This window comes from Eumetopias jubatus, unplaced genomic scaffold (genome assembly GCF_037043125.1).
Source record: "Eumetopias jubatus isolate StellerSeaLion01/CBP00866 unplaced genomic scaffold, mEumJub1_p1.0 scaffold_9, whole genome shotgun sequence".
NCBI classification, from domain to species: domain Eukaryota; kingdom Metazoa; phylum Chordata; class Mammalia; order Carnivora; family Otariidae; genus Eumetopias; species Eumetopias jubatus.
In genome coordinates, this window is record NW_028274815.1 from 59814527 (window position 1) to 59839691 (window position 25165).

Sequence of the window (25165 nt, forward strand, 5' to 3'; positions counted from 1 at the left end):
CCCCTTTCTCCTTAGCTCTGGGTGCCATATAAGCCTCATTTGCTTTACTGCCTGTGGGCCTCAAGCCCCCTTATGGAAGTAATTAAATTTGATTTTTCTCCTGTTAACCTATCTCATGTCAATTTAATTCTTAGACCACCCAAAAGAACCTTCAAGAGTAAAGGAAAACTTTTCTTCCTCAACAATAGGTATAAATAAATGTACTTGGGGGCAAAGTAGAGCTTTGAGTATAAACTTCTTGTCCATACCCACCTGAGTAAACCATTATAATACCACTTCCTTGTGAGCTTCTGCAAAAGGATTACTGCCAGAGGCACAAACAAGGCTCATCAAACAAAGAAGTATTATTTTTTAAAATATCAGCACAAGCTATCCAGGGTTCAAGCAGTAATCAACCAGTAGGTCAAGTTTATTAATCCCAAGTGCCAAATAGAAAGCAGACCTCAAACTTAATTTACCTTTGAAAATAAACCTTAAATTCAGAAGAGAACCAGGATGGAGATGATTAGTAGTATATACACAAAACCATCGAACAATGAGAACAACATATATAAAAAGCATCAGGGAAGAGCTGATGATGTCAATGCTTAAATCATACAAAATCAGAAAAACCCCTATGGCCCTTGCGTCAGCTCCAGAGAAGCCATTATCTGCTCCACTCCCTTCTTACTACCAAATACATTATGTCCAATAAACTAGCTCTTTACCCAAAAATATTCACTACAGTTGTAATATTTAATATTCCTAAAGTTGTAACACCCTCTACTTTAAAAGACTGTGGTCTTCCACTCCTGTCCCTCCACCTTTCACACAGCTCGCCCCTGGAAACCATGAGGCTCCCTCACGTGGGGACAGGCGCGGACGGCTCGCTGATGGGGTCTGCGGCAGAGGCGTGTGGCCCGGAAGGCTGCTCCTACCAGCAGACCCGGGTGGTTGGGGCAGAGGGGCCTGAGCTGGGCTGTGGGCAGCCTGGGAAGAAAGTGTGTAGCAATGCCGCTAGCAAAATATTTGTGTGAGCCATTTTATGCTGGGTTTTTGTTGTTTGTTCTTAAAATAAGACCTAGAAAGAAAAAAAAAAAGACTGTGGTCTCCCAAAAAGAATAGCAAACTGGAATGTAATTACTTTCTTCCTGCCTGTGCTACAAATTACCCATGGGAGCTGAAGCAAATACTATTTTCTGTCTCTCAGCCTTTTCATTTGTTAATAAGGGATTCTAACAGCCATATCACTTACCTCATAATATTATTATAATAATCTGATAATATATATCAAAGCATGAGTTAAAATCCTAAATATCATGTAACCTGTACATTGTGAAAGATACCCATTTTACCAACCAGTCATTGCAAATAGAAGGTTTAATTTATCTTCGTTAACTAAACTTGAATAGATTCCATATTAACTTACCATTAACTAAAGAAGAAAAATCCCTATACCTGTAGGCTGAGAAACCATCCTATACTAATAATAGCCAAGATAGCTTGTATATAACAATCTCTTGCTCTCTTTCAACATTACAGATATAGAACTGAAAATCTTCACCGATCAGAGGTCAATGTCAATAAAAACTTCTTTCAATTGCCTGAGCAGTTTTTCAGTTGAACTTTCAAGTCTAACATAACAAATTATGTATTAAAATAAGAGTGGGGAGATATATAATGAAAACTTTCAGAGAAAGCATTAAATGAGAGGTGTTATCTTGTTGAAAGAATACATATCAGTATACAAAATGATACAATTCATTCAAGCATGGCAGTGAATTCCTACTCCACTCTGTCCAAGGCCCTGTGTTGCAGAGGTCTGTGCTGTAGTGACTTGGACCTGCAAGCAGTTTAACACACACACACAAATTTTTAAAGTAGGCTCCACACCCAACATGGGACTTGAATTCACAACCCTGACGAGGTCAAGAGTCACATGCTCCACTGACTCAGCCAGCCAGGCGCCCCTGACACAAACTGTTACCAAAACCAAATACTGAAATCTTGTTCTAAGCTTCCTGCTTGTTCGAAGAACTGAAAAAATTAAACATGTGAAATGTCTTACACAGAACAGTTTTTGGCTGTTTTGAGAACAAAAAGTATGATGATAAAGCATGTGAACTGGGTTTCATGTGCTAACTGCCTAGAGTATGACTTCTTATTTAGTATATGGCTGAACTGGAGCTCTAACAGTCTAGCATTCAAAATCATAGGATGAGACTTTTTATTTTTTTTTAATGATTTCTCCTTATAAATCAAAGGGCAAAGACACTTCCAAGGTTATGTACATTGAGAAAACTTTACCAGTGATCCATGAAACATATCTTTGGGGACTAACCATTATACTGCAACTGCTGTGTATTTTATACTCTAACAACTTCCCGGTCAAGGTTAGATATGGCCCAATTATAAAATGATGAGCTGAGCTCTGAACATCTGGAAACGTGGGAAATACTGAAAATGAGTTTATTAGTTACTAGTGGAAGGTTAAACTAAAAGGTGTGAAGGGGAAAAGGGTTGGAAAAAACAAGAGAATTATATATACAGCAGCTATGATGGAGCAAGCCAAAGCAGCCCGTTCAAAGGGAGAGGAGAGGGCGCCTGGGTGGCTCAGTTGGTTAAGCGACTGCCTTCGGCTCAGGTCATGATCCTGGAGTCCCAGGATCGAGTCCTGCATTGGGCTCCCTCCTCGGCAGGGAGTCTGCTTCTCCCTCTGACCCTCCCCCCTCTCATGTGCTCTCTCTCTCTCATTCTCTCTCTCAAAAAAAAGGGGGGGGAGAGGAGAATGGAGTGAGTGTGCAGAGAGAAAGTGTCCATAAAGAAAAGAAAGAGATAGAAACAGAGAGAAGAAAAAATAGAGGGTCAAAAAGAGATTTGAATCCTGGAGCAATCCTGGGGCTAACTAGGCTCAGTTCCAGTCCACATGTGCCCTTATAATAAATCCTCTATACTTTGACATAATTTGAGTGTGACTGTTAGGGAAACCAAAAGGACCAAACTTAAATCCATCTACCTGACATTTCCACCCCAACAGGCTGAATTTCTAAATTCATAATCTCTTTTGGTACATTTTCTAACTTCAGGTTGTTGTTTTTTTTTAAGATTTATTTATTTATTTGAGAGAGAGAGGGAGGGAGGAAGGGGCTGAGGGAGAGAGAGAATCTCAAGCAGACTCCCTGCTGAGTGTGGAGCCTGATGCAGCCCCATTCCCATGATTCTGAAATCATGACCTGAGCCGAAATCAAGTTGGACACCTAACCAAATGAGCCACCCAGGCACCCCTCTATAACTTCAGTTTTTATTAAAACTTAGAGGTTGGTGGTCACAACCTTTTATGGGTGTCCCTCCTATAATGTGATCTCTACTATATACACTAGCTGACCACCTAAGATTCAAATTTAACAACTAAATGTAGCAACTTGAGAGCAGGGCAATTTAACCAATCAAATACTTGAATCCTTACTATGCAAGGCACTTCTTTTTAAGGAGTAACTTTTAGGGGTGCGTGGGTGGCTCAGTCGGTTAAGTGACTGCCTTTGGCTCAGGTCATGATCCCAGGGTCCTGGGATGGAGCCCTGCATTGGGCTCTCCACTCAGCAGCAAGTCTGCTTCTCCCTCTCCCTCTGTGATCTCTCTCACTTTCACTCTCTCTCAAATAAATAAAATCTTTAAAGAAAAAAAAGTAACTTTTAAAAGAAGAGATTTTTCTGTTCTTCCCTCTCCTGACTCAACATTTTCACTCCCCAAAAAATATGCAACACCTGCCTTGTTTATTAATCAAGGAGAAAAGTGAGTAGAAGTGTAACTAAAGCATATCTTCTCTGCAGAAATCATTTAAGAACTATGGTTTCCTCATCACCTCTGGTAAATTAGTCCTTATACCAGATATTCTTTTTTTTTAAATTTTTATTATTATTAACATATAATGTATTACTTGTTTCAGGGGTACAGGTCTGTGATTCATCAGTCTTACACAATTCACAGCCCTCACCACAACACATACCCTCCCCAATGTCAATCACCCAGCCACCCCATCCCTCCCATCTCCCACCACTCCAGCAACCCTCAGTTTGTTTCCTGAGATTAAGAGTCTCTTATGGGGGGCGCCTGGGTGGCTCAGTCGTTAAGCATTTGCCTTCAGCTCAGGTCATGATTCCAGGGTCCTGGGATTGAGCCCTGCGTCGGGCTCCCTGCTCTGCAGAGAGCCTGCTTCTCCCTCCCCCACTCCCCCTGCTTGTGTTCCCTCTCTCACTGTGTCTCTCTGTCAGATAAATAAATAAAATCTTAAAAAAAAAGTCTTTTATGGTTTGTCTTCCTCTCTGGTTTCATCTTGTTTCATTTTTCCCTCCCTTCCCCTGTGATCCTCTTTTTTCTCAAATTCCTCATATCAGTGAAATCATATGATATTTGTCTTTCTCTGATTGACTTATTTCACTTAGCATTAATACCCTCTAGCTCCATCCACATTGTTGCAAATGGCAAGATTTCAAAGTTTTGATGGCTGTGTAATATTCCATTGTATATACATATACCACACCTTCTTTATCCATTCATCTGTCAATGGATATCTGGGCTCTTTACGTAGTTTGGCTATTGTGGACATTGCTGCTATAAACATTGCGGTGCAGGTGCCCCTTTGGATTACTACATTGGGGTAAATACCCAGTAGTATACCAGATATTCTTGTTTCCAAAGAAATGGGGAAGTAAATCAGATCCTTCTATATTTATGCTTTTTTTCTAAGTTAGTAAAACAAAACCAAACAGAACAAAAACTAAATACAGAGAAGTCATAAATGACCCAGGAACCTAAAAAGATTTAAGGTAATATACTTTTATTTCTGCCCTGTTTTAAAGAGGCTAAACCAATATAAGAAGAGCAAGAAGGGGAAGTCTATATGAGCCTATTAAGTTCCACTAAAGTAAACAATTTCCAATTTCAAAGAATGTACTTTGGGCTTTGAAAAGCATATATAGCACTTTTACTAATATGAGTCAACGGTTTTTAGAACAAATTTGAAGTAATTCTTCCTAAAACCAATTTCACAAAATCTGAGTATTATGGGCAGTTTTAAATTTGCCAATCAAAAGCATATTCTGAGTATTTTCTATCTATTCAGTGTAAGATACGTATCAGACAATTCCTGTACTGAAAAATTTTAAATTTGGGGGCACCTGGGTGGCTCAGTTGGTTAAGCATCTGCCTTCAGCTCAAGTCGTGATCCCAGGGTCCCAGGATTGAGCCCTCCATCAGGCTCCCTGCTCCCTGCCTGCTTCTGCCACTCCCCACTGCTTGTGCTCACTCTCTCTCTCTCTCTCTCTCTCTGTGTCAAATAAATAAATAAATCTTTAAAAAACATTTTTTTAATTAAAAAAATTTTAAATTTAACTAGAGAAATAAGAAACAATATTGTGGAAGAACTTACAAATTATAAAGGGACATGTAACTAAGTGTTAGATGGTGTCATACAAACCAAAGTGCCTGTATAGGCACTGGAGACTGTAAAAAGAAAATGAACCATGTAGTAAAAAAGATCATTCCACAGCAGCAATAGTCAACTGTTGTCAATGTGAGAGCAGATGTTCTTAAAAGCAAATTTAAAGGAAGCTAAAGCAACGCAGTTTCTATCTATGTCAGACAAATGATCACTAAGGAAGGATGGAGTCCCACCATCCTTTTCTTCATAATTCATTAGAGATCAAATTCTGTTTCTCAGAACACAAAACCATTTTTATTTAAAATCCCACAAAAAATCATAAAATAAGTCTTCAAAAACAAAATTCAGTGCAAATGTGGCATCATTAAAATAAGTAACCAAAAAACTTTAGTTTAACATAAATGGCAATAGGCTCCAGAGAAAAAGTAAACCAAATGAAAGATGATACCCTGGCTCTTTAGTTTAATGTAAAAATGAAAAACCAGATATGAATTAATAAATTTTTAATTACCAACAACTTTCACTGGTGAAGCACATTTGGGGACAAGTAGTGTTTTTTTTTTTTTTTTATCCTACCAATGAGTATTATGCTTCTTAAAATGTTTCAGTCAAGCCAATAACTGGAATTAAAAAATATCTATGATCTTTAATAATAGAATTTGGTACTTAAAGGATGAAATATGAAACAGTATCTACTGAATGCATTTGAGTTTCCAGGTAAACTTGATTAAAAAAGAAAAAGTACTCATTAACACAGCGGCATTCATTTAGAACTTAATCATATTTTATCTTATTAGGACTGGTTCACTAGAATCAGGGTTGGTTGTGTCTAACTACTGTAAGGATTTACAGAGGGAAGTAAAAAAATAAATCTAAAAGCAAAGGCAACCCAACCAAAGCTGAGGTTGGCAGGTGTGGGGCCAGACTGAGCACAGTTCCTTAGAAGAAAGATAAAGGCAAATAGAGGCAGATAGTGAGATGAATGTGATGCCTTTTTTTATTTTTTTATTTTTTTTACTGGGACAAGCAAGTTCTCAGTGCTATAAAAGATGAAAGGGATAGTCAGTTAAGAGGTCAAGAAACCAAGATCAATTGCTAAGAAAGCTAAAAGAGTAGTGAGGTAATGACCAACATGACCAGGAGACGAAACACTGAGAAAACATTTTACAACACTTCAAAGATAAATTTAGCCTGTACACTCCCCTTTATTAAGGATTTGGAATTCTAACTAATGATACTAGGTATAACACTTTTTGAATAACAGGTCCTTTGTTAAGATAATACTAAAAAAAAGAGAATCAATCAACTGCATATATAAACTGTAAACCTACACTGAAATCCTGGAGGCTTGTAAAATACATTGGTTCTTTCTAAAGCTCAAAATAAATGGCAAAATAATATATTTTAGATATTACTAAACAATATGCTCAAATAAATGCCAAATGTTAAAATTAAGGCTTCTAAAGCATCAGGGAATATTTTCAGTATATGCTCTGTTAAAAGACTATGTATATAACAAAAAGAGATAAAAAATGGTGCTTAGAAAAGAGAGGAAACACCACCACCACAGATGAATTCTTCCCAAGACACTGAAACTAAATCTGATCAAGCCTCTTAGATTAGTGGTTCCCCATGGGGGCAATTTTTGCCTCTGGGGGACATTTGGCAATATCAGTAGACATTTTTGGTTGTCACCACCAGGGAGGTGGGGAAGGTGCTATTGGTACCTAGTGGCTAGAGATAAACAATGCTGTTAAACATTATCCTACAATGCACAGGGACAGTTCCCCACAACAAAAAATTATTCAGCAATCAATCAATCAATCAATAGCAAGAGTGGAGATTGACAAACCCTTCTCTAGATCTAACAGGAAATACAGGGGTCAGAGAAACATGCAATTAAGAACTTCATGGGGATGCAATCAGCAAAATCTGGAACTTGGGAAACTTTACAGGACAAATGACCCAATTTCTTCAACACATAAATTACAAGGGAGGAAAACAGGACAGGAGGATCTACAGAGTAAAGGAGACTTAAAAATCGTATCAACTGGAGGGCCTGGGGGGCTCAGTCAGTTAAGCAACTGACTTGGTTTCAGCTTAGGCTGTGATCTCAGGGTCAGGAGATCAAGCCCCATGTTGGGCTCAGTGCTTAGCGCAGAGTCTGCTTGGGACTCTCTCTCCCGCTGCCCCACCCCCTGCTCGCTCTCACTCTCTCTCTCAGATAAATAAATAAATAATCTTTTTTTAAAAAGCAGGGGGAGTGGCAGGCAGGGGGAGAAGCAGGCTCCCCGCTGAGCAAGGAGCCTGATGAGAACTTGATCCCAGCACCCTGGGATCATGACCCAAGCCAAAAGCAGACACTTAACCGACTGAGCCACCCAGGCATCCCTCAAATAAATAAATAAATCTTTTAAAAAATCATATCAACCAAAGGTAATGTGTAGACCAGAACAAAACAACTTTTTTTAAAAAAAGTTACAATTGGGAAAATCTTAATAATGGCCAGACACCTGATAAGATACTATTGTTAATTTTGTTTTCAGATGTCATAATGGTGTTGTATATATAGAGATACATAAGATTTTTACAGAATAAATGATTCCTGGAATTTGCTTCAAAATAATCCACCTGAAGAATATTCATAAAAACCAAATAGCTTTATCAGTCAATTGAAAAAAAATCTAACAAAATAATGGTGCTAATGAAACTACTGGATTCTTTAATTATAAAAGATAATACATTTTACAGTTGAGGTAAAGCATTAAAAGCTATTTTTTTTTTAAAAAGTAATGTTTTGCTAAATCATTACCATACCTTAAAGTGTGTCAAAACTGGAGACCAAGCCTCTAAAAGTTCAGAGAAAGAGATCATCTCTCTTCTCTCAGAAAACGACTTCCAAGGCACCTGGGTGGCTCAGTCAGTTAAATGGCTGCCTTTGGCTCAGGTCATGATCTCGGGGTCCTGGGATGGAGCCCTGTGTTGGGCTCCCTGCTCAGTGCGGAGCCTGCTTCTCCCCCTCCCTCTGCCCCTCCCCTTGTTCATGCTCTCTCTCTCTCAAATAAAAAATAAAATCTTTTTAAAAAAGGAAAGAAATTGACTTCCCTTCCCTTCCCACTGGAAAAATAAGACCTTACTGCACACCTGTGCAGAAACTTAAAGACAGAGTGATCATGCTGGAAACGTCCCTCTGCAAAGATTCTTCCAGAAAGCCACAATCGATGAAGTCATCTGAGCAGCAGAATTGTCCCTAGTGACTATTAGTTCATACTCTGTTCTTCCTGAGTACTTTGGTATGGTCATTAGGTCTCTAAGGTAAACTATTCTAAAGAGAAGAGGATTTTCCACTCTGCTGTTTCCTTTAGTGCCCAAAACAGGCTAACATGGACTATCAAAATTAGGAAATTAACTTAGTTGCTATTACTACCCGTTTTTAGATTAAGGTATAGGACTTGAAAACACTAATGTTCTTTTCTGTCACAAAGTTATGCTAAAGATGCAAATGTTTCCAAAATAGGGAGATCAATGCCCATGTTCCACATGGTTCTAAAGGAGGTACTTCTATGTTGCCAGTAACTTTTACCTGACATGACATATGTGACAAAAATCATGAGTGAAGACAACCCTATACAGGGTATGTTACTTTACAAAAAAAAAATTATCATTCTTTTATTTTTTTAAGATTTTATTTATATGAGAAAGAGAAAGCACAAATGGGGGGAGGGGCAGAGGGAGAGAGAATCTCAAGCAGACTCCGCACTGAGCATGGAGCCTGACGGGGCTCAATCTCACAACCATGAGATCATGATTTTTACAGAATCAGAATTACAGATGAGAATTTTTACAGACTTTGAGCTGAAATCAAGAGTTAGATGCTTAACCAACTGAGTCACCACCCAGACACCCCTAAATATTTTTAAGTAAGCTCTATGCCCAACGTGGGGCTTGATCTCACAAGATCAAGAGTTGCATGCTCTACTGACTGAGCCAGCCAAGTGCCCCCAAAAATAATCATTCTTAGTGGAACAATTACCTATGTCCTTCTAAAGATTAGTAATAACACAGTCAATTCATTAAATCAAATTACTATAGAGATGTATCATAATGGTTTAGTGACTTGGCTAGTAAGTATCAGAGGTGTAATTGATTGATTGTGTGTGTGTGTGTGTGTGAGAGAGAGAGAGAGAGACAGAATTTTAAGCAGGCTCCACTCCCAGTGTGGAGCTAGACACAGGGTCCCATCTCACGATCCTGGATCATGATCTAAGCCAAAATCAAGAGTCAGACACATAACCAACTGAGCCACCCAGGTGGCCGATCAGAGGTAGAATTTAAATCCAGGAATGTCAGGATCTGTGACATTCCCCTGTATCTTTCACAATATCATCTCCCTAGAGAATGCAGTGCCCTTGGTCTCAAAGGGTGAGGTTTACCTCCAAAAGAAGACAGTCCTGGGTGACTAAGAGTGAGAAAGATCACTAATCACAAAGCAACAGGCAGTTAAATGGGTTGTTGAGTTACAACATATGGTCTGATTGGACTCAAACAGGCCTGTGTCTGAATTCTGGTTCTCTCCTCTATTAGTTGTATGATCCTGGGCAAGTTACTTCATCTCTTCATGCCCGAGTTTCCCCATGTACAAAGCAGGGATAAGAACAGTACATCCCTACTGGGCTTTTGCTAATCTGCCAAATAGCAAATAATATTCTAAAACTTATTATTGGCTTAGCACCCTCTTCTACTTTCTTCCCTGGGGTTGAAATTAAAAAAAAAAAGGCATCAAAATTACACAGGAAACGAAAATTCTAGGTTGCTCAGAGAGAGAGAGAATAGACCTAACAGACTTTATGACAGCATTAATGACTGCTTCTTCTTGTTAAATGGCCATGTGTGCCAATTATTTTGGATTTTTAAACCTTGACTGAATAAAAAAAACAAGTGGGACTATATAAAACTAAAAAGCTTCTACATGGCAAAAGAAACAATCAGCAAAATGAAATGGCAATCTACAGAATGGGAGAAAATATTTACAAGCCATCTCTCTGATAAGAGGTTAGTATCCAAAATATATAAGGAATTCATACAAGTCAATAGCAAAAAAACCCCAACAATCCATTTTAAAAATAGGCAGAAGATCTAAATATTTTTCCAAAAGAAGATATACAGATGGCCAACAGATGCATGAAAAGATGCTCAACATCACCAATCATCAGGGAAATGCAAATTAATCCACAATGAAATATCACCTCATATCTGTTAGACGGGCTATGATAAAACAACAACAACAACAAGAGACAAATGTTGGAGAGGCTGTGGTGAAAAGGGAACCCTCATTCACTGTTCGTGGAAATATAAATTGATACAACCACTACTGGAAAACAGTACAGAGGTTCCTCAAAAAAATTAAAATAGGACTACCATATGATCCAACAATCTCACAGAACTGAAGAAAATGAAACCACTATCTTGAAGAGATACCTACTCCCCCATGTTCATTGCCACATTATGCACAATAGCCAAGACATGAAAATAACCTAAGTGCCATCAATGGATGAACAGATGAGGAAAATATGGTACGTACATATACATACACAGTGAAATATTATTCAGTCACACACACACACACAAAAAAGGAAATCCTGCCTTTTGTGACATGGATGGACTCTGAGGGCATTATGCTAAGTAAAATAAGTCAGAAAGAGAAAAACAAGTACTGTATGTTCTCACTTACATGAGGAATCTAAAAAAGCCAAACTCATAGAAATAGAGAGTAGCAGAATAGTAGAATGTTGGTTGCCAACGGTTGGGAGGTAGGGGAAATGGAGAGATGTTGGTCAAAGCATACAAACTTCCAGCTACAAGATAAATTCTAGGGATGTAAAGTACAGCATGGTGAATAAAGTATATACAACAATAATGTATTATAGACTCAAAAATTGCTAAGAGAGTAAATCTCGAATATTATCACCACATACACTCAAAAAGGTAATTATGGGGAATAGAGGTGGTCACTAACCTTATTCTGATAATCATTTTACAATATATACAGGTATCAATCATCATGTTTACACCTTAAATTAAGTCAGTATCTCAATAAAACTGGGAAAAAAAACTTAGTTGACAGGAAAAGAAATAACAGGTCAGAGAGATATTGTATAAGTTTGGGTAGAAAAGAATATTATAGTAAATATTCTAAATTTTCAAAATACTGTGCTGATATAGAGCTGACAGGCCCTGAAGAAGATACTCTGACATATGACATATACATAGAATAACTTCAAAGTTCTTCCCAAAAGATTCAATACAAAATTCCTATTTAAGCTCTCTGTAACATAACCATCAACAGCAAAGGATCTACGTATAATTTACTTATGTATAGAGTATAATCACATACATTATAAGGAAATTCACTAGGCTTGTAATTTAAAAATTTGTAGGCATTCTCTGTAGTTGAAAAAGATTGTAGGTCTAGCTTTTCTTTGTGCACATTGCAAGTAAAATAAAATACTGTCTCCAGAAGATTTAAATCCAAACACAGTGCAAAGATTTATTCCACAAGCTCATCACCTAAATACTAATTATAGTATAAAACATATAGGGAGAGCATTTTATGACCAAAAAATATTAAAATATTTATTAATATTTTATATATACGTATATATATTACAAATATTAATAAATTTGAAAAGTCAATGAAATAGTAATCTTAACTTCTTAGAATGTTGTCCAACATCCAAGAAAAAAATCTGAAATGTTATATCAGAGTCTAATGCCAAACCTCACTAAACTTCTCAATTAACCTTTCTGCTTATTATTAACCTAATACAGTAAAGATTTTCTTGGACACAAGCCAAAAAGCCCTCTAGCCTTTTAAACAACATTTTAAGTAAACAAAATGAAAATAAACATTTTATTAAAGTGATTAAAAATAAGAGAAATAAGGGGCACCTGGGTGGCTCAGTCTGTTAAGCATCTGCCTTCAGCTCAGGTCATGATCCCGGGGTCCTAGGACTGAGCTCAGCATTGGACTCCCTGATGCTCAGGGGGAGTCTGCTTCTCCCTCTCCCTCACCCTTTGCCCCTCTCCCCACTCGTGGTCTCTCTCCTTGTGTTCTTCCTCTCTCTCAAATAAATAAATTCTTTAAAAATAAAAAAAATTAAAAATAAGAGAACTAATTATTATTTAAGCTTAGAATGACTTTTTAGGAATAGGAAAACAAAGCATTTTCACCACAAAAAATACAGAAAATACTAAAAAGGATATAGAATAAAAAATACACATATCCCCTCACCGAAAAATAATCTTCTAGAACATTTTTTGTGTATTATTTTGGCATTTTTCCCCCTGTGCAAGTACATATGTATTTATAAAATTTGTATTGTGATGGTTGCTTAACACTGTGAATGTACTAAAATGTCATTAATGGTCAATTTTGTTATGTGCATTTTACCAGAACAAAAAATTTTTAAATTTTGATTATACTATGTATACAGCTATATATCTTGCCTTTTTCCCCATACTGAACATTTTTTCATGAATATTTTCCAATAAAAAATTATAAATAGGGGCACCTGAGTGGCTCAGATGGTTAAGTGTTTGCCTTCGGCTCAGGTCATGATCCCAGGGGCCTGGGATCGAGCCCCATGTCGGGCTCTCCGCTCAGTGGGGAGTCTGCTTCTCCCTCTGCGTCTCCCCCTGATTGACTCTCTCTGTTTCTCTCTCAAATGAATAAAAAAAAAATTTATAAATAATTGTTCACTAAATAATTTGTAAAAACAATTTTTTTAATGCCTAGAATATTTATTTGTAGAGTGGGTATAACCATTTATATGGTTATTCCTTTATTTTCCCTCACTGGCCATGCACTCTATTAATGGGAATTCAATTGTTTCTAATTTTCTACCACATAAATTTCATAATAAACATTTGCGTAAATAAATATTTGCTTAATCTCAGATTGTTTCCTTAGGCTAAATTCCTGTCAGTACCCCTTTACCCCCACAACACATATACAACTCATGTTTTTTAAGTAATAAGTTTACACTGTAAAAGCCATTATGTTTTTTTTTCCTCCCTTGTCCCATTTTCCTCTCTCTACTCTTCAGGTACCTACTATTCTGAATTTTGTTTGGGGGGTACAAAGTATGAATTTACAAGAATTATGTTATTCAGAAGTATCCCCCATTCAGTTGTTAAAAGCAAATAAAAGCTGGAGACTAGAATTAAAGCATTCCAAAGACAAGGTCTAAATATACTGCTAGAAATACTTTACCCTCATGATTTGTTCACCAAGTACACTGGTCCCTATTTCATGTGAAGGGAAAGGAAGCACTGGTAAATAATAGTAGAAAACTGATCCTAGAATATCTGACTTATACTTTCTAGAACCATCCTCCTTCACAATCAAAATTCAAAAGGTTAAAAAAAAAAAACCAAAAACAAATTTCAAGAACTATTGGTTAGCAACTTTCTTAGGGACCTAGAGAAGAATTAAAAACTACATTACAGAAAAAAATTAATAAATAATCTACACCCTGAATTAGACACTGCCTGTCCTCCATGTATAAGAGCAAACTTACACATTCACAGGTTGGGGTTCCTTTACCTAAAATATATGACAAAAAGAAAAATTCATTCAACCCCTACCTCATTCCATATCCTAAATTAACTCAAATGGATCAAAGACCTAATTGTAAGAGTTACATAGGAGTATATCTTTGTAGCACAGATTTAGGCAATGGATTCTTAGGTGTGACATCAAAAGCATGAATAACAAAAGAAAAACTAGGTAAACTGGAAAGAACCAAAGTTGTGTCAGTGTTTTCATCTTTCATCTTAATAGAAAGGCTAATGTTACAAACTTTATGATATAAAAGGCATTCATCTCCTTGACTCAGAGTTTATATGAAGAGGAAACAGAAAATTTTCCCACCAAATCCAGCATGTAAAATAACTGAGGCCATGTCAATACTTCTCCAATCCTATACTCTTCATTTCTCTAATCTATCACTGACCCCCTCCAACTTTACCTCCCTCACAGTCTTTATTCACTTGCCCATTAAAGTTCCACATTTCTCAAAGTTCTGCTCTTGGCCTACCTTCTGTTCCTCAATACTCTCTTGAATTCAATGACCACTAAACAAATGCTCATAATTCCCAGACCTCTCCTTTTACCAAGCCTACAACCACTGAAACACAGACCACAGATTTCCAAATTCCTAATAAAAATCTCAAGAACAGTTCAGCAAAGAAGGAGCCAGAATTTGTTGGTTCTGAAGACTCTCAGTCTCTCTAGATGCAAACAGTATTAAAGTAAGAAATGGCTTCCAAGCAAAATTCAAATCCAAGGCATTGCCAAGAAAACATGGTCTAAAAGATGAGGTTGAGAATGTAGCTATAAAATGCTTTGTCATAACTTCAGAAAGCTCTGAGATGGTGCTTCTGAGTACTATTCAGTTAGACAAAAGGCCTTTTAAAGATTTTAAAGTATAACTCACAGATTCTTTTAATCAAACACTAGCGCTTCCAACAAGCTAAAAGCCATTGTCCCTTAGCAGAGACCCAAGATAGAAAATGGCTTATCTCATAGAGATTTCTAAGTGTGGATTCTAACTAATGGAGTGAGTTCAAATAAGAATTTATAGAAGATCCATAAAGTTTTTTAAGAGAATTATATGGGTAGAAACACTGCCCATTTGGACCAAAAGAAACATAAACAGTACAAAATGAAGAGTCCTTTAGACTTCCAAACATCTGCAGGCAGGAAATGGGGAGAGGAAACTACATTAATGCAAATACAGGCTACCTTTCATAGAAAAGGAAAGATAACTCAAAGTGTAGAACCAAAATCCCAGGAGACAAAGCTAAGAGCCATGGAGAAATTCCCAGACTTTGAATTCTAATTAAAGAACTACCAACATATGTCTAGTTGAATTTCAGAAGTAGCATGAAGTAATGGCATCTCTGTGACAACATTTTCCCTCTTTTTTAACAAGACAGCCTATAGTGGTTATCTTTGTCTGGCCTGACCATTGTATTCTGGGTGTGTAGGGAACGGATACTTTGCTTCTTTGATTTCACAGATCTTCAAATAGAGAGGTAATGTACTCAAGGAGCTGAAATTAAGGAACTACACCTAATGAGGCCTACACCTAGACTTGATTTAGATAATGATATCCTGGACCATAAGCTGATATTATAAAAGGAGAGACTTGAAGGATATTGGGAGGGGGCAAGTATATTTTACATGTGAGAGGAACATCAATAATTTTGGCCAGGAATGTACTATAGTGATTTAAAATATGTTCACAAATTCTTTGACACTTGCTTCAAAAGGTGGAGCCTAGTTCCCTTCCCCTTGAGTGTGGTGGGCTGGACTTAGTGACTCAGTGCCAAACAATAATAAAAAAGTAACTTTCAAAGAAGAGAGTAGGTAAAGAGAGAAATGGTTAACTTTACAATGGAGAAACTTGGTAAACACTAACCATAGTATGTGATGACAGTTAACATCAACAGTCAGGTCATGTGGATTGTATGTACCCTCTAATATGGTGTGACGAGAAAGGCCCTTCACCTCTGTTGTAATCTTTCCCAAAACCCGTAAGTCCAGTCTAACCATGAGAAAAACAATAGATAAGCCCAGATTGGGGGACATTCTACAGGATATCTAGCTGGTATGCTTCAAGACTGTATGGTCATAAAAAATAAGGAAAGATGAGAGACTGACACAGACCAGAGGAAACTAGGGAGATACAACAACTAAATTCAATTTAGGTAGTTTAGTCAGCAACATAGTGGTACCCTGAATTGGATCCTGGAACAGAAAGAGAACATTAATGGAAAAACTGGTGAAATACAAAAAAAATCTGTAGTTTAATTAGTAACAATGTACCAGTATTAGTTTGTTATTTTTACAAATGTACCATGGTAATACAAAATGTTCACAAGGAAAACTGGATGAAGAGAATAAGGGAACTCGTTGTACTATCTCTGCAACTTCTGTGTAAATCTAAAATTATTAAAAAATAAAGTTAATCTATAACCTTCCTACCCCCTGCCCCCAAAATCATACCTATTTCAGAGGTTGTAAGAGGACTGAATAAATCAATGCACAGAACAGTGCTTGAAGCCATGATGAGAATATAATAAATAACAGCAATTACCGTTCTTATACTAAACATTAGTAGATATTTGCTAAATGGATGAATATTAAAACACGACAACCAACCAACAAGAGCTAACTTCATTAATTCCATACTTGTTATACTGCTCTATTCCTCATTATTTCCCAGCAAAAATAAACTATGACATACACTTTTTTTTTTTAAAGCAGAAGTTATGGTGTACGAGTCAGTGACTAAGTCATACAAGGCACTGTGGCCTCCTGCTTGCTTTTTCTTTCTTGGATCACTCACTATGGAAGAAACCAGTTGCTATGTCACTCTATGGCCAACAACCAGAAGGGATCGGAGGCCTCTTCCAACTGCCACATGAATGAACCTGGAGGCAGATCCTCCAGCTCCAATCCCTGGGGTAGCTATAGCTCTGGCCAATATCCAGTGTAACTCAATGGGAACCCTGAGCTAGAATCACTTAACTAAGCTCCTCCCAAATTTTTATCCTAACTCCTTTGTGAGATAATAAATCCTTGTTGTTTTATGACCCTAATTTTAGGGGTAATTTGTTATATAGCAGTAGATAACTAATATATGGATTCTCTCCCTCATTAATTCATTCAAAAATTTATTGAAGGTATAAACTACCAAGACACTGTAGTGGACCATATATTGATTTTGCCTGTTCAGTATGCCTAATTCCTTTGGGAAACTACTCCTCACCTATTCCATGTAGTATCAGCTGTCAACCTACACCCTATCTTGCCCTTGGTCAAAGAGCTGGACAAATACTACAAGCTTAAAATACCCTAATTCCTGTAAATAGTGACTTCTCCATGGGTAGCTATGTGACCTACACAGGAAAAATAAGGATCAGTCTTTAATCAATACACATATATTGGTAAGAGAGAAACATCTCTTTCCCCTGGTATTTCTAAGCTGAAAAGATGAATCTGGGCCTGATAACCATCATTTTACCTGCATGGGGAGTAAGCTTGTTTACAGAATGACATAAACAAAGCCAAGAGATATCTAAAGCCAGGAACCATGTTTGGGCTTCTTAAGTACATAACCGATTACCCTCCTTTTTTGTTTAATTAAGTTAGACACTAATATAGGTGCTTTGTTTTATCTTTTAAATCCCCAAGTTGTATCAAATGCTAAAGAAAAGTTCAAAATATCCTGAGAATTCAGATTATCAGAGCCAGCTGATATAACTGGAGAGAAATTCAAAAGAGAGGTATTCAGTATGACAGACTGTGAAGAAGAGAGATTTTACTAAGTGAAAATAGGGAGTGGATAAAGAACATTCCAAGCAGCAACAGGAAAGGTTATGCATGTATGGAAAATACAGTCCTGCTTGGTTGGACTATACAATATAAATAGGTGATTGGGCATGGGAGTCTTAAATTATATCCTTAGACGACTAGGCTGTTTTCTTTAAACTAAGGGAGTGTATGAGGGGGAGGTATCACAGGATGACAGATCAAATTCATTTTGTGATCAATATTGCTTGAATGTGACCACTCATTTAGCCATGTACTCACTAGCTTTATCATCATAATTCAGTTCATGCTTCTCTACTGTATCCATAATACTATTAAATGACTTATTAAAATTCAGATATACTTCCTTTGTTTTTGACTTCCTCTAATCTACTTACATTAATAACCCTGGCAATAAACAGGAAGTTAAACTTATTCAGTAGTTAATCTGAGCTGGTTCCTAGTGACTACCGCTCATCATTTACTGCTACCTGCATCTTGGGTGATACTACTAAGCTCTCTTTAATTAATTACACATAGAGCTATCAGGAAAGTTCAAAAAAATGAGAAACCTGAAACTTAGCTTCCAAGTTCAAAAGTCCTACTTTCTCCTTCCCCAACTGCGAAATCGCTTTTTAAAAATCCATACAAAACTGCTAAGAATGGCCTTAAACCATATATAAAAAGTAACCAAAATGGATCAAAGACCTAAATGTAAGAACTAAAACTATAAAACTCTTAGAAGAAAACACAGGGGAAAAAGTTCAATGACACTGGATTTGGCAATGATTTCTTAGATATGACACAAAAAGCACAGGAAACAAAAGAAAAAATAGATAAATTGGACTATATTAAAATTAAAAATTTTTGTGCATCTAAAAAGTGAAAAGGAAACCAACTGAATGTGAGAGAATATTTGCAAGTCATGTATCTGTAGGGATTGATACTCAGACTACATAAGGAACTCCTACAACTCAATAGTGACACCAAAAGCAACAACAAAAAACAGGTTAAAAAATGGGCATAGGTCTTGAATAGATAATTCTCCAAAGAAGATTTACAAATGGCCCATAAGCATATGGAAAGATGCTCAACATCACTAATCATTAGGGAATCAAAACCACAATACCACTTCGCACCCATTTGGATGGCTATTTATTTATTTATTTAATTACTTACTTATTTATATTTTTGAGAGAGAGAGAGCATGCAAGCAGGTGGGGGGTGCAGAGGGAGAGGGAGAGAATCTTAAGTAGGCTCCATGCCCAGCACAGAGCCTAGCCTCAAGACCCTGAGATCATGACCAGAGCCGTAATCAAGAGTCGGATGCTTAACTGACTGAGCCACCGAGGCATAGATGGCAATTCATTAAAATAAAGAAGGAAAGTGGAAGAAGGAAAGAGGAAGGAAGGAAGGAAGGGAGGGAGGAAAGGGGAGCGGAGGGGAGGGAAAGGGAAGGAAGGGGAGGAAGAGGGGAAGGAGGGGAGGGAGAAGGGAGGGAGGGAGGGAGAGAGGGAGGAAGGGAGGGAGGGAGGAAGGGAGGAAAGGAGGGAGGGAGTGTTGACAAGGATGTGCAAAATTTTGAATACTCATGCATTACTAGAAAGAATGTAAAATGGTGCGGCCACTGTGGAAAACAATTTGGTAGTTCCTCAAAAATGTAAACACAGAATTACCATATGATCCAACATTTCTGCTCCTAGGTGTACACCCAAAAGAATTACAAGCAGGGATTCAAGCAGATATTTGTACACCCATGTCCATAGTAACATTATTCACAATAGCCAAAAAGGTGGAAACAACTCAAATGTCTATCAATATATTAAAGGATAAATAAAATCTGCCAATACATACAATGAAATATAATTCAGCCTTAAAAAGGAATGAAATTCTGACACATGCTATGACATGGACAAATCTTAAGATATTATTCTAAGCAAAATAAGCCAGACACAAAAGGGCAAATATTGTATGACTCCACTTATACAAGGTATCTAGAGTAGGGAAATTCATAGATACAGAAAGTAAACAGAAGTTACTAAGGGCCAGAGAAAGGTAGGAATGGGGAATTATTGTTCAATGGATGTAGCATTCCTGTTTGGGATGATGAAAAAGTTCTGGAAATAGAGAGTAGTGATGCTCACACAACACTGAATGTGCTTAAAACCACTGAACTCTACACTTAAAAATGGTTAAATGATAAATTCTATGTTATGTATATTTTACACGATAAAAAACAAGAGCTAAGAATGAGCTTGGGCCAGAGGCCTTCTAAATTCATCTTGGCAGTAGAGCAGTGGCATACATGGAATGAAGCCCACAACCAACAAGCCAATATACAAATACTAGCCAAACACAAGCAGTTTCAACATTGCTGAGGAGGGTAGACTGTCACCCTGAGTTCAGCACAAAGAACTTACATCTAAAAATTATTTCCAAGTCCTATTAAGGCTTGGTTTTCTGGCTTCCTTTCAAGCACCCCATCTGTCCACAAGAATAGAACCAGAGAGTCTGAACAGCAACAATCTGAAAGAAGTCCAACACCAGAGGCTTTCTGTTGGCAGGCTACTAGTCAGAAGCTGAGGATTTCAGCAGTGCCGAAGCCCCATTCTCACAGGGTCAATGAGCTTACAAAGACAAATACTCAAATCTCTCTCTCCCTCTTTAAATCATTTTACTGAAGTATAATATACATACAGAAATGGGCATACCATAAGAAACAATGATTTCTTTCAAAGTCTATTAGGAAAAATTTAAGCTCAATAATCTCAAATGCATCTCTTTATAAATTTGGAGTTTAAAAATAAAATTACTTCAGCACAAACAGCATTTTCTTAACTGCCAAATATTAAATCATTACTTTTAATTCATTTTTTTTCTAAGTGGAAGGGCTAATTATAGCTATCAAAAAACTCAAGTTCTGTATTGGATGGTCACCTTAGCAATAAGACTATTTAAAGACAAGGATCATCAATTTATACTAATATACATGCAAAAAACTCAGAGTTATCTCTAATTCCTCACTTTCTTTCCTTTTCCACATGCTTTCCAACTCATCTCAAAGCAACTCATTTACATTCAAAACATTTCTTCTGTCTGCTCACTTCTTTTCACCTTGACTGCTAAAATTATCTCCCTCTGCTCTGCCAACATCATCTCACCTGGACCACTACAATAACTTGAAGTGTTCTCCTGGCTTCAGTTTTTTTGGGGACAGGGGGCACAATACTGATTTTTATGTTATCCCTAGGCTTGACAAACAAATTTTGAAACATGTTACAATGAATTTTAAAAAGGAAGAGAACTGTCAAAATTCTGGAACAGAGGTGGAAATGTGGAATGGAGATTATCAGAGGTCTACATAACCCCATTTGGAAGTGGAGTATTAATTTTGGTTCTGTTCATTCTGGATACCTAGCCTTGGTAACAGAATGAGGGATGGAGTGTTTTGCTTTTTGCTTTGTTTTCACCTTGAGATCCCATTTTACCTACATATTATCACACAGAGATCTGGAAGCAAAAAAGAGAATTGCTTTTAATGTGCAAAAGACCAATTCCAACCTCAGTGATATGAGCAGGGCGGGAGGGAGGGTGGGGATCTTGGTGTCATGGCTTCACTCTGAACTGTGCTATATAATCCATACTTCACACATGAGTCAAAGTGATCCTATAAGAACATAAATCACATTGCATCATTCCTTTGTTTGAAACCTTCTAATTATTTCCTATTATACTTAGAGGAAAAATCCAAATTTCTTACCAAAGCCAACTTCTTGCCTTTCCTGTTTCCTCTGCACTTTGCGCTTCTAGATCAGCCTGCCTCCTCAGAAAGCCTTTCCTCACTCAAGCTAAAGCAGTAGCCCCTTACTTTGATGTGAGATCTGGGCATCCATAATTTTTTTAAAGCTTCCTGGGTGAGTCTGATACTCAGTGATGCTAAGACCAGTGCACTAAGAGTCTTGCTTTTGCTTGCAATAATTATTCTGTCAATTTACTTCTTGCTACTTCTCACTGCCTATGGGTTGAGAAACTGGAAAACCAACACGTAGGACGTGATAAAAAAAGAAATGACAATCATCAGGAACCTGTACTAAACCCTACCAAAGCTAGTACCTGGCTGTTAAATGCAAGTGGTATGTTCATACACTCTAAAGAATCTGTGCTGCCTATACCAACTTTTCTTAGTTCATGACTCTCAGCTCTGAATAGGAGAGCTGAAGTTGTCAGAGAAATCAAATGCAAATGTTACCTGCTCACAACTGCCTTCCCTAACTTCCTGGGTAAAGAGGGTTATTCCCTCTTCTGAGCTTTGTTAAGGTTCTTCAGTTTCTGATATAGTTTCTTACACTAATTACTACTATTTTTCTTTTTCTGTCAGCTCCATAAGATAAAGGATTTGTCTGTGTTGTTCACTGATATATCCCCAACACCTATTGAGAGTCTGACACACAGTAGATGCTTCGTAAATAATGGATTCAGTGATTCATTTATTCATTCAACTAATATTTACTGAACATCACGTGCCAGACAGCATCCTTTACCTTGAGGATACATCAGTGAACAAAACACTAAAAATCCTTGCCCCCTTATATGCTAATGTGGAGCACAGGCAAGATTAATAAGTAAAACAAAATATACAGTATGCTAGTTAGAATAAGTGGCAGGAAGAAAAAATACAGAAAAAAAACCTAATCTATGATAACAGAAGGTACATCACTGGTTGCCTAGGAGTTGGGGTAGAAAAAGGGATGAACTATAAAGGGGCACAAGGAAACTTCTGGGGGCTGATGGACACATTCTGCCTCTTGACTATAGTGGTAATTTTACAAGTGCATACACCAGCCAAAATTAATCAAATTGGACACTTCAAATGGATACAGATTATTATATAGATATTATGGCTCAATGAAGTTTTAAAAAATAAAGCAGGAAGTGGAGGACTGAACTTTTAGAAAAATGGTCAGTGAAAGCATTATTGAGAAGGTGAATTAGAAAAAAAAGAAAAAAGATGTCAGAAAAGTAGAAAAGCTATTACTGCAGATATCTGAGGGAAGATCAATCCAGAGAGAAGGAACAGCAAATGCACAGACATGTTCCACATGCTTGACATGTTCCACAATTCAGCAAGGAAGCCATTGGGTCTAGTTAGAGAAGAGTGAGTAAGGGAAAGAGCTATTAATCTAATTGAGATAGGAAGTCACTAATGAGATAAGAGCCATGAATACATGATTTGCTCTGTTGATATACTACTGGGTGTTGAGAATAAGTTAAAGAGCAGATGCAAATAGACCAGTTGGGAGGATGCTGTTAATGATCTAGGAGAGAAGAGCTGGTGATCTGAACAGAATAGTGGGAAGGGGGGGATGTTAGTGAGAAGTAGCAAAATTTAAGCCATACTTTAAAATTAAACCTAGCAGGATTTGATGATGGACTTGATGTGGGTGTGAGAAAATGAAAGGATATAAATTGGAAGAATGGATGTGTCACTAACAGATGAAAAAAATGAAGGAGGAACAGGTTTAGGAGGCTTATGAGGAAATTAATTTGGGGCATATTCAATTTTTTTGATACCCTTTTCACATTTAAGCAGAATTCTCAAGTATGTCATAAATATATATCTGGAATTTAGGGGAGAAATCTAGTTTGAAGATATAATTCAGGAGCTGTTAGCATATAGATGATATTTAAATCCATGAAAATGGATAAGATAACCTAGGAAGTGTGTTGTATATAAGAAGAAAAGAGGACCAAGGACCTGAGGCTGGGGACACTCCCAACTTTTAGATGTTGGGGAAATGAGAAGGAGCCAGCAAAAGAGATCTAAAAAGGGGAAAGAAAAGAGCAGACCAGATAGCGAAAAGGAAAATCAGGCAAATGTGGTATCCTGGAAGGACAATGTTTCAAAGAAAAGAGAACTCAAGTAGGTCAAATGCTCATGGGTCAAGTAACTGCAATCTCAAAAGGCTGTTACTTAAGACCAAAATAAATGCAAAACATTGTATAAATTTTTAAACAACGACTTGGCTAAGAAAACCAAGGACTACATTAATAGTACAGCAAACTAATATTTAACACATCAAAAATATGAAATACCACTTATTACACAAGAAGAAGTATAATATATAAAACATACTCAAAATGTCTACTTTTCAATTGGTAAATGATCAACTACTAAATAATTCTGATTTTAATCTTTCATAACTAGATGACCACTTTAAACTTACATTTTCCCCCATTAACTATAACCTATTCTGTTATGTAACTATCCATTTTAATTTATAATATTAAAAGCTTTTTTTCATCTTTTTTTTCTGTTTTGGTAGACATTTCCTCTGTACAAGGTATGTTTTGTAAATAGCTAATTCAGAGTTAGAATTTAAATTTTAAGTTTTGGATCTCTATGTTTGTTTTTTAGCAAACATGAACACAGTAAAAATCACAGTGGCTTTAAAGGGAGACAAAATTTCTTATTCTTTTTCTTTTCTGTGTGGCTACAGACTTTAGGCATTGCCTTCTATAAATGATATCTTGGAACTGTAAATTTAGGATCTCAACTTTAGAACACAAACTATTATGAAACACACCTTAGAGCTACAAAAAAGGGTTGGCCCATTCAGAACTAAAGTTTAAATAAACTCCATGTTCTAAACCTGATATAAAATATAAAATGAAAAATTTATTTTAAAAAATCCATTCTAAACTGATTTAATAATCCCCAAACTGTTAAATTTCATCAATCCCTAGTGACAAAAGGTGGTTTATTACATTACCTTCCCTAATTTCTGTAGAAGTTATCCTTTATTACATCGCTAAAAGTGGAAACAAGCTTAAATATAAGAATTACCAGAAATAGGCCAACCACTACAGCTTATATAACCAAATGAGATATCTAAGCTCCCCTTGGTAGCTATTTGGAGTAAGGCAATATGATCTTAAAATGGTGACTGAGCATTGATAAATACAATGGCATTTTATTTATTCTCTATATTCTAACCTTATATTTCATTTTTCAAAAAGATTGGTATGTATGTATGTATGTATGTATGTATGTATTGAGTGTGAGTGGGGAAAGCAGGAGAGAATCTCAAGCAGACTCCACGCCAAGCACGGAGCCCCAAGTGGGGCTTGATCCCATGACCCCGAGATCATGACCTGAACCAAAATCAAGAGGTGGATGCCTGACTGAGCCACCCAGGCACCCCATCCTTTTATTTCTCCATATATTTATACACACACACACACATAAAACGTATGTATGTACATATGTGTTTATGTAAGTGAGAGTGTCAGAGAATGTGTATGTGTTTTAATCTTTGCTTCTTTTCCTACGACACAAAGCAGTGAGTTGTGGTGGCATTGCTCAAGTT

The 25165-nt window shown here is 36.9% G+C and overlaps 1 protein-coding gene across 3 annotated transcripts in view; it reads right to left on the reverse strand.

Moving 5' to 3' along the window:
* COMMD1 (copper metabolism domain containing 1) overlaps positions 1–25165 on the reverse strand; it is a 251331-nt gene that overhangs the window by 124957 nt on the left and 101209 nt on the right. The window lies entirely within an intron of this gene.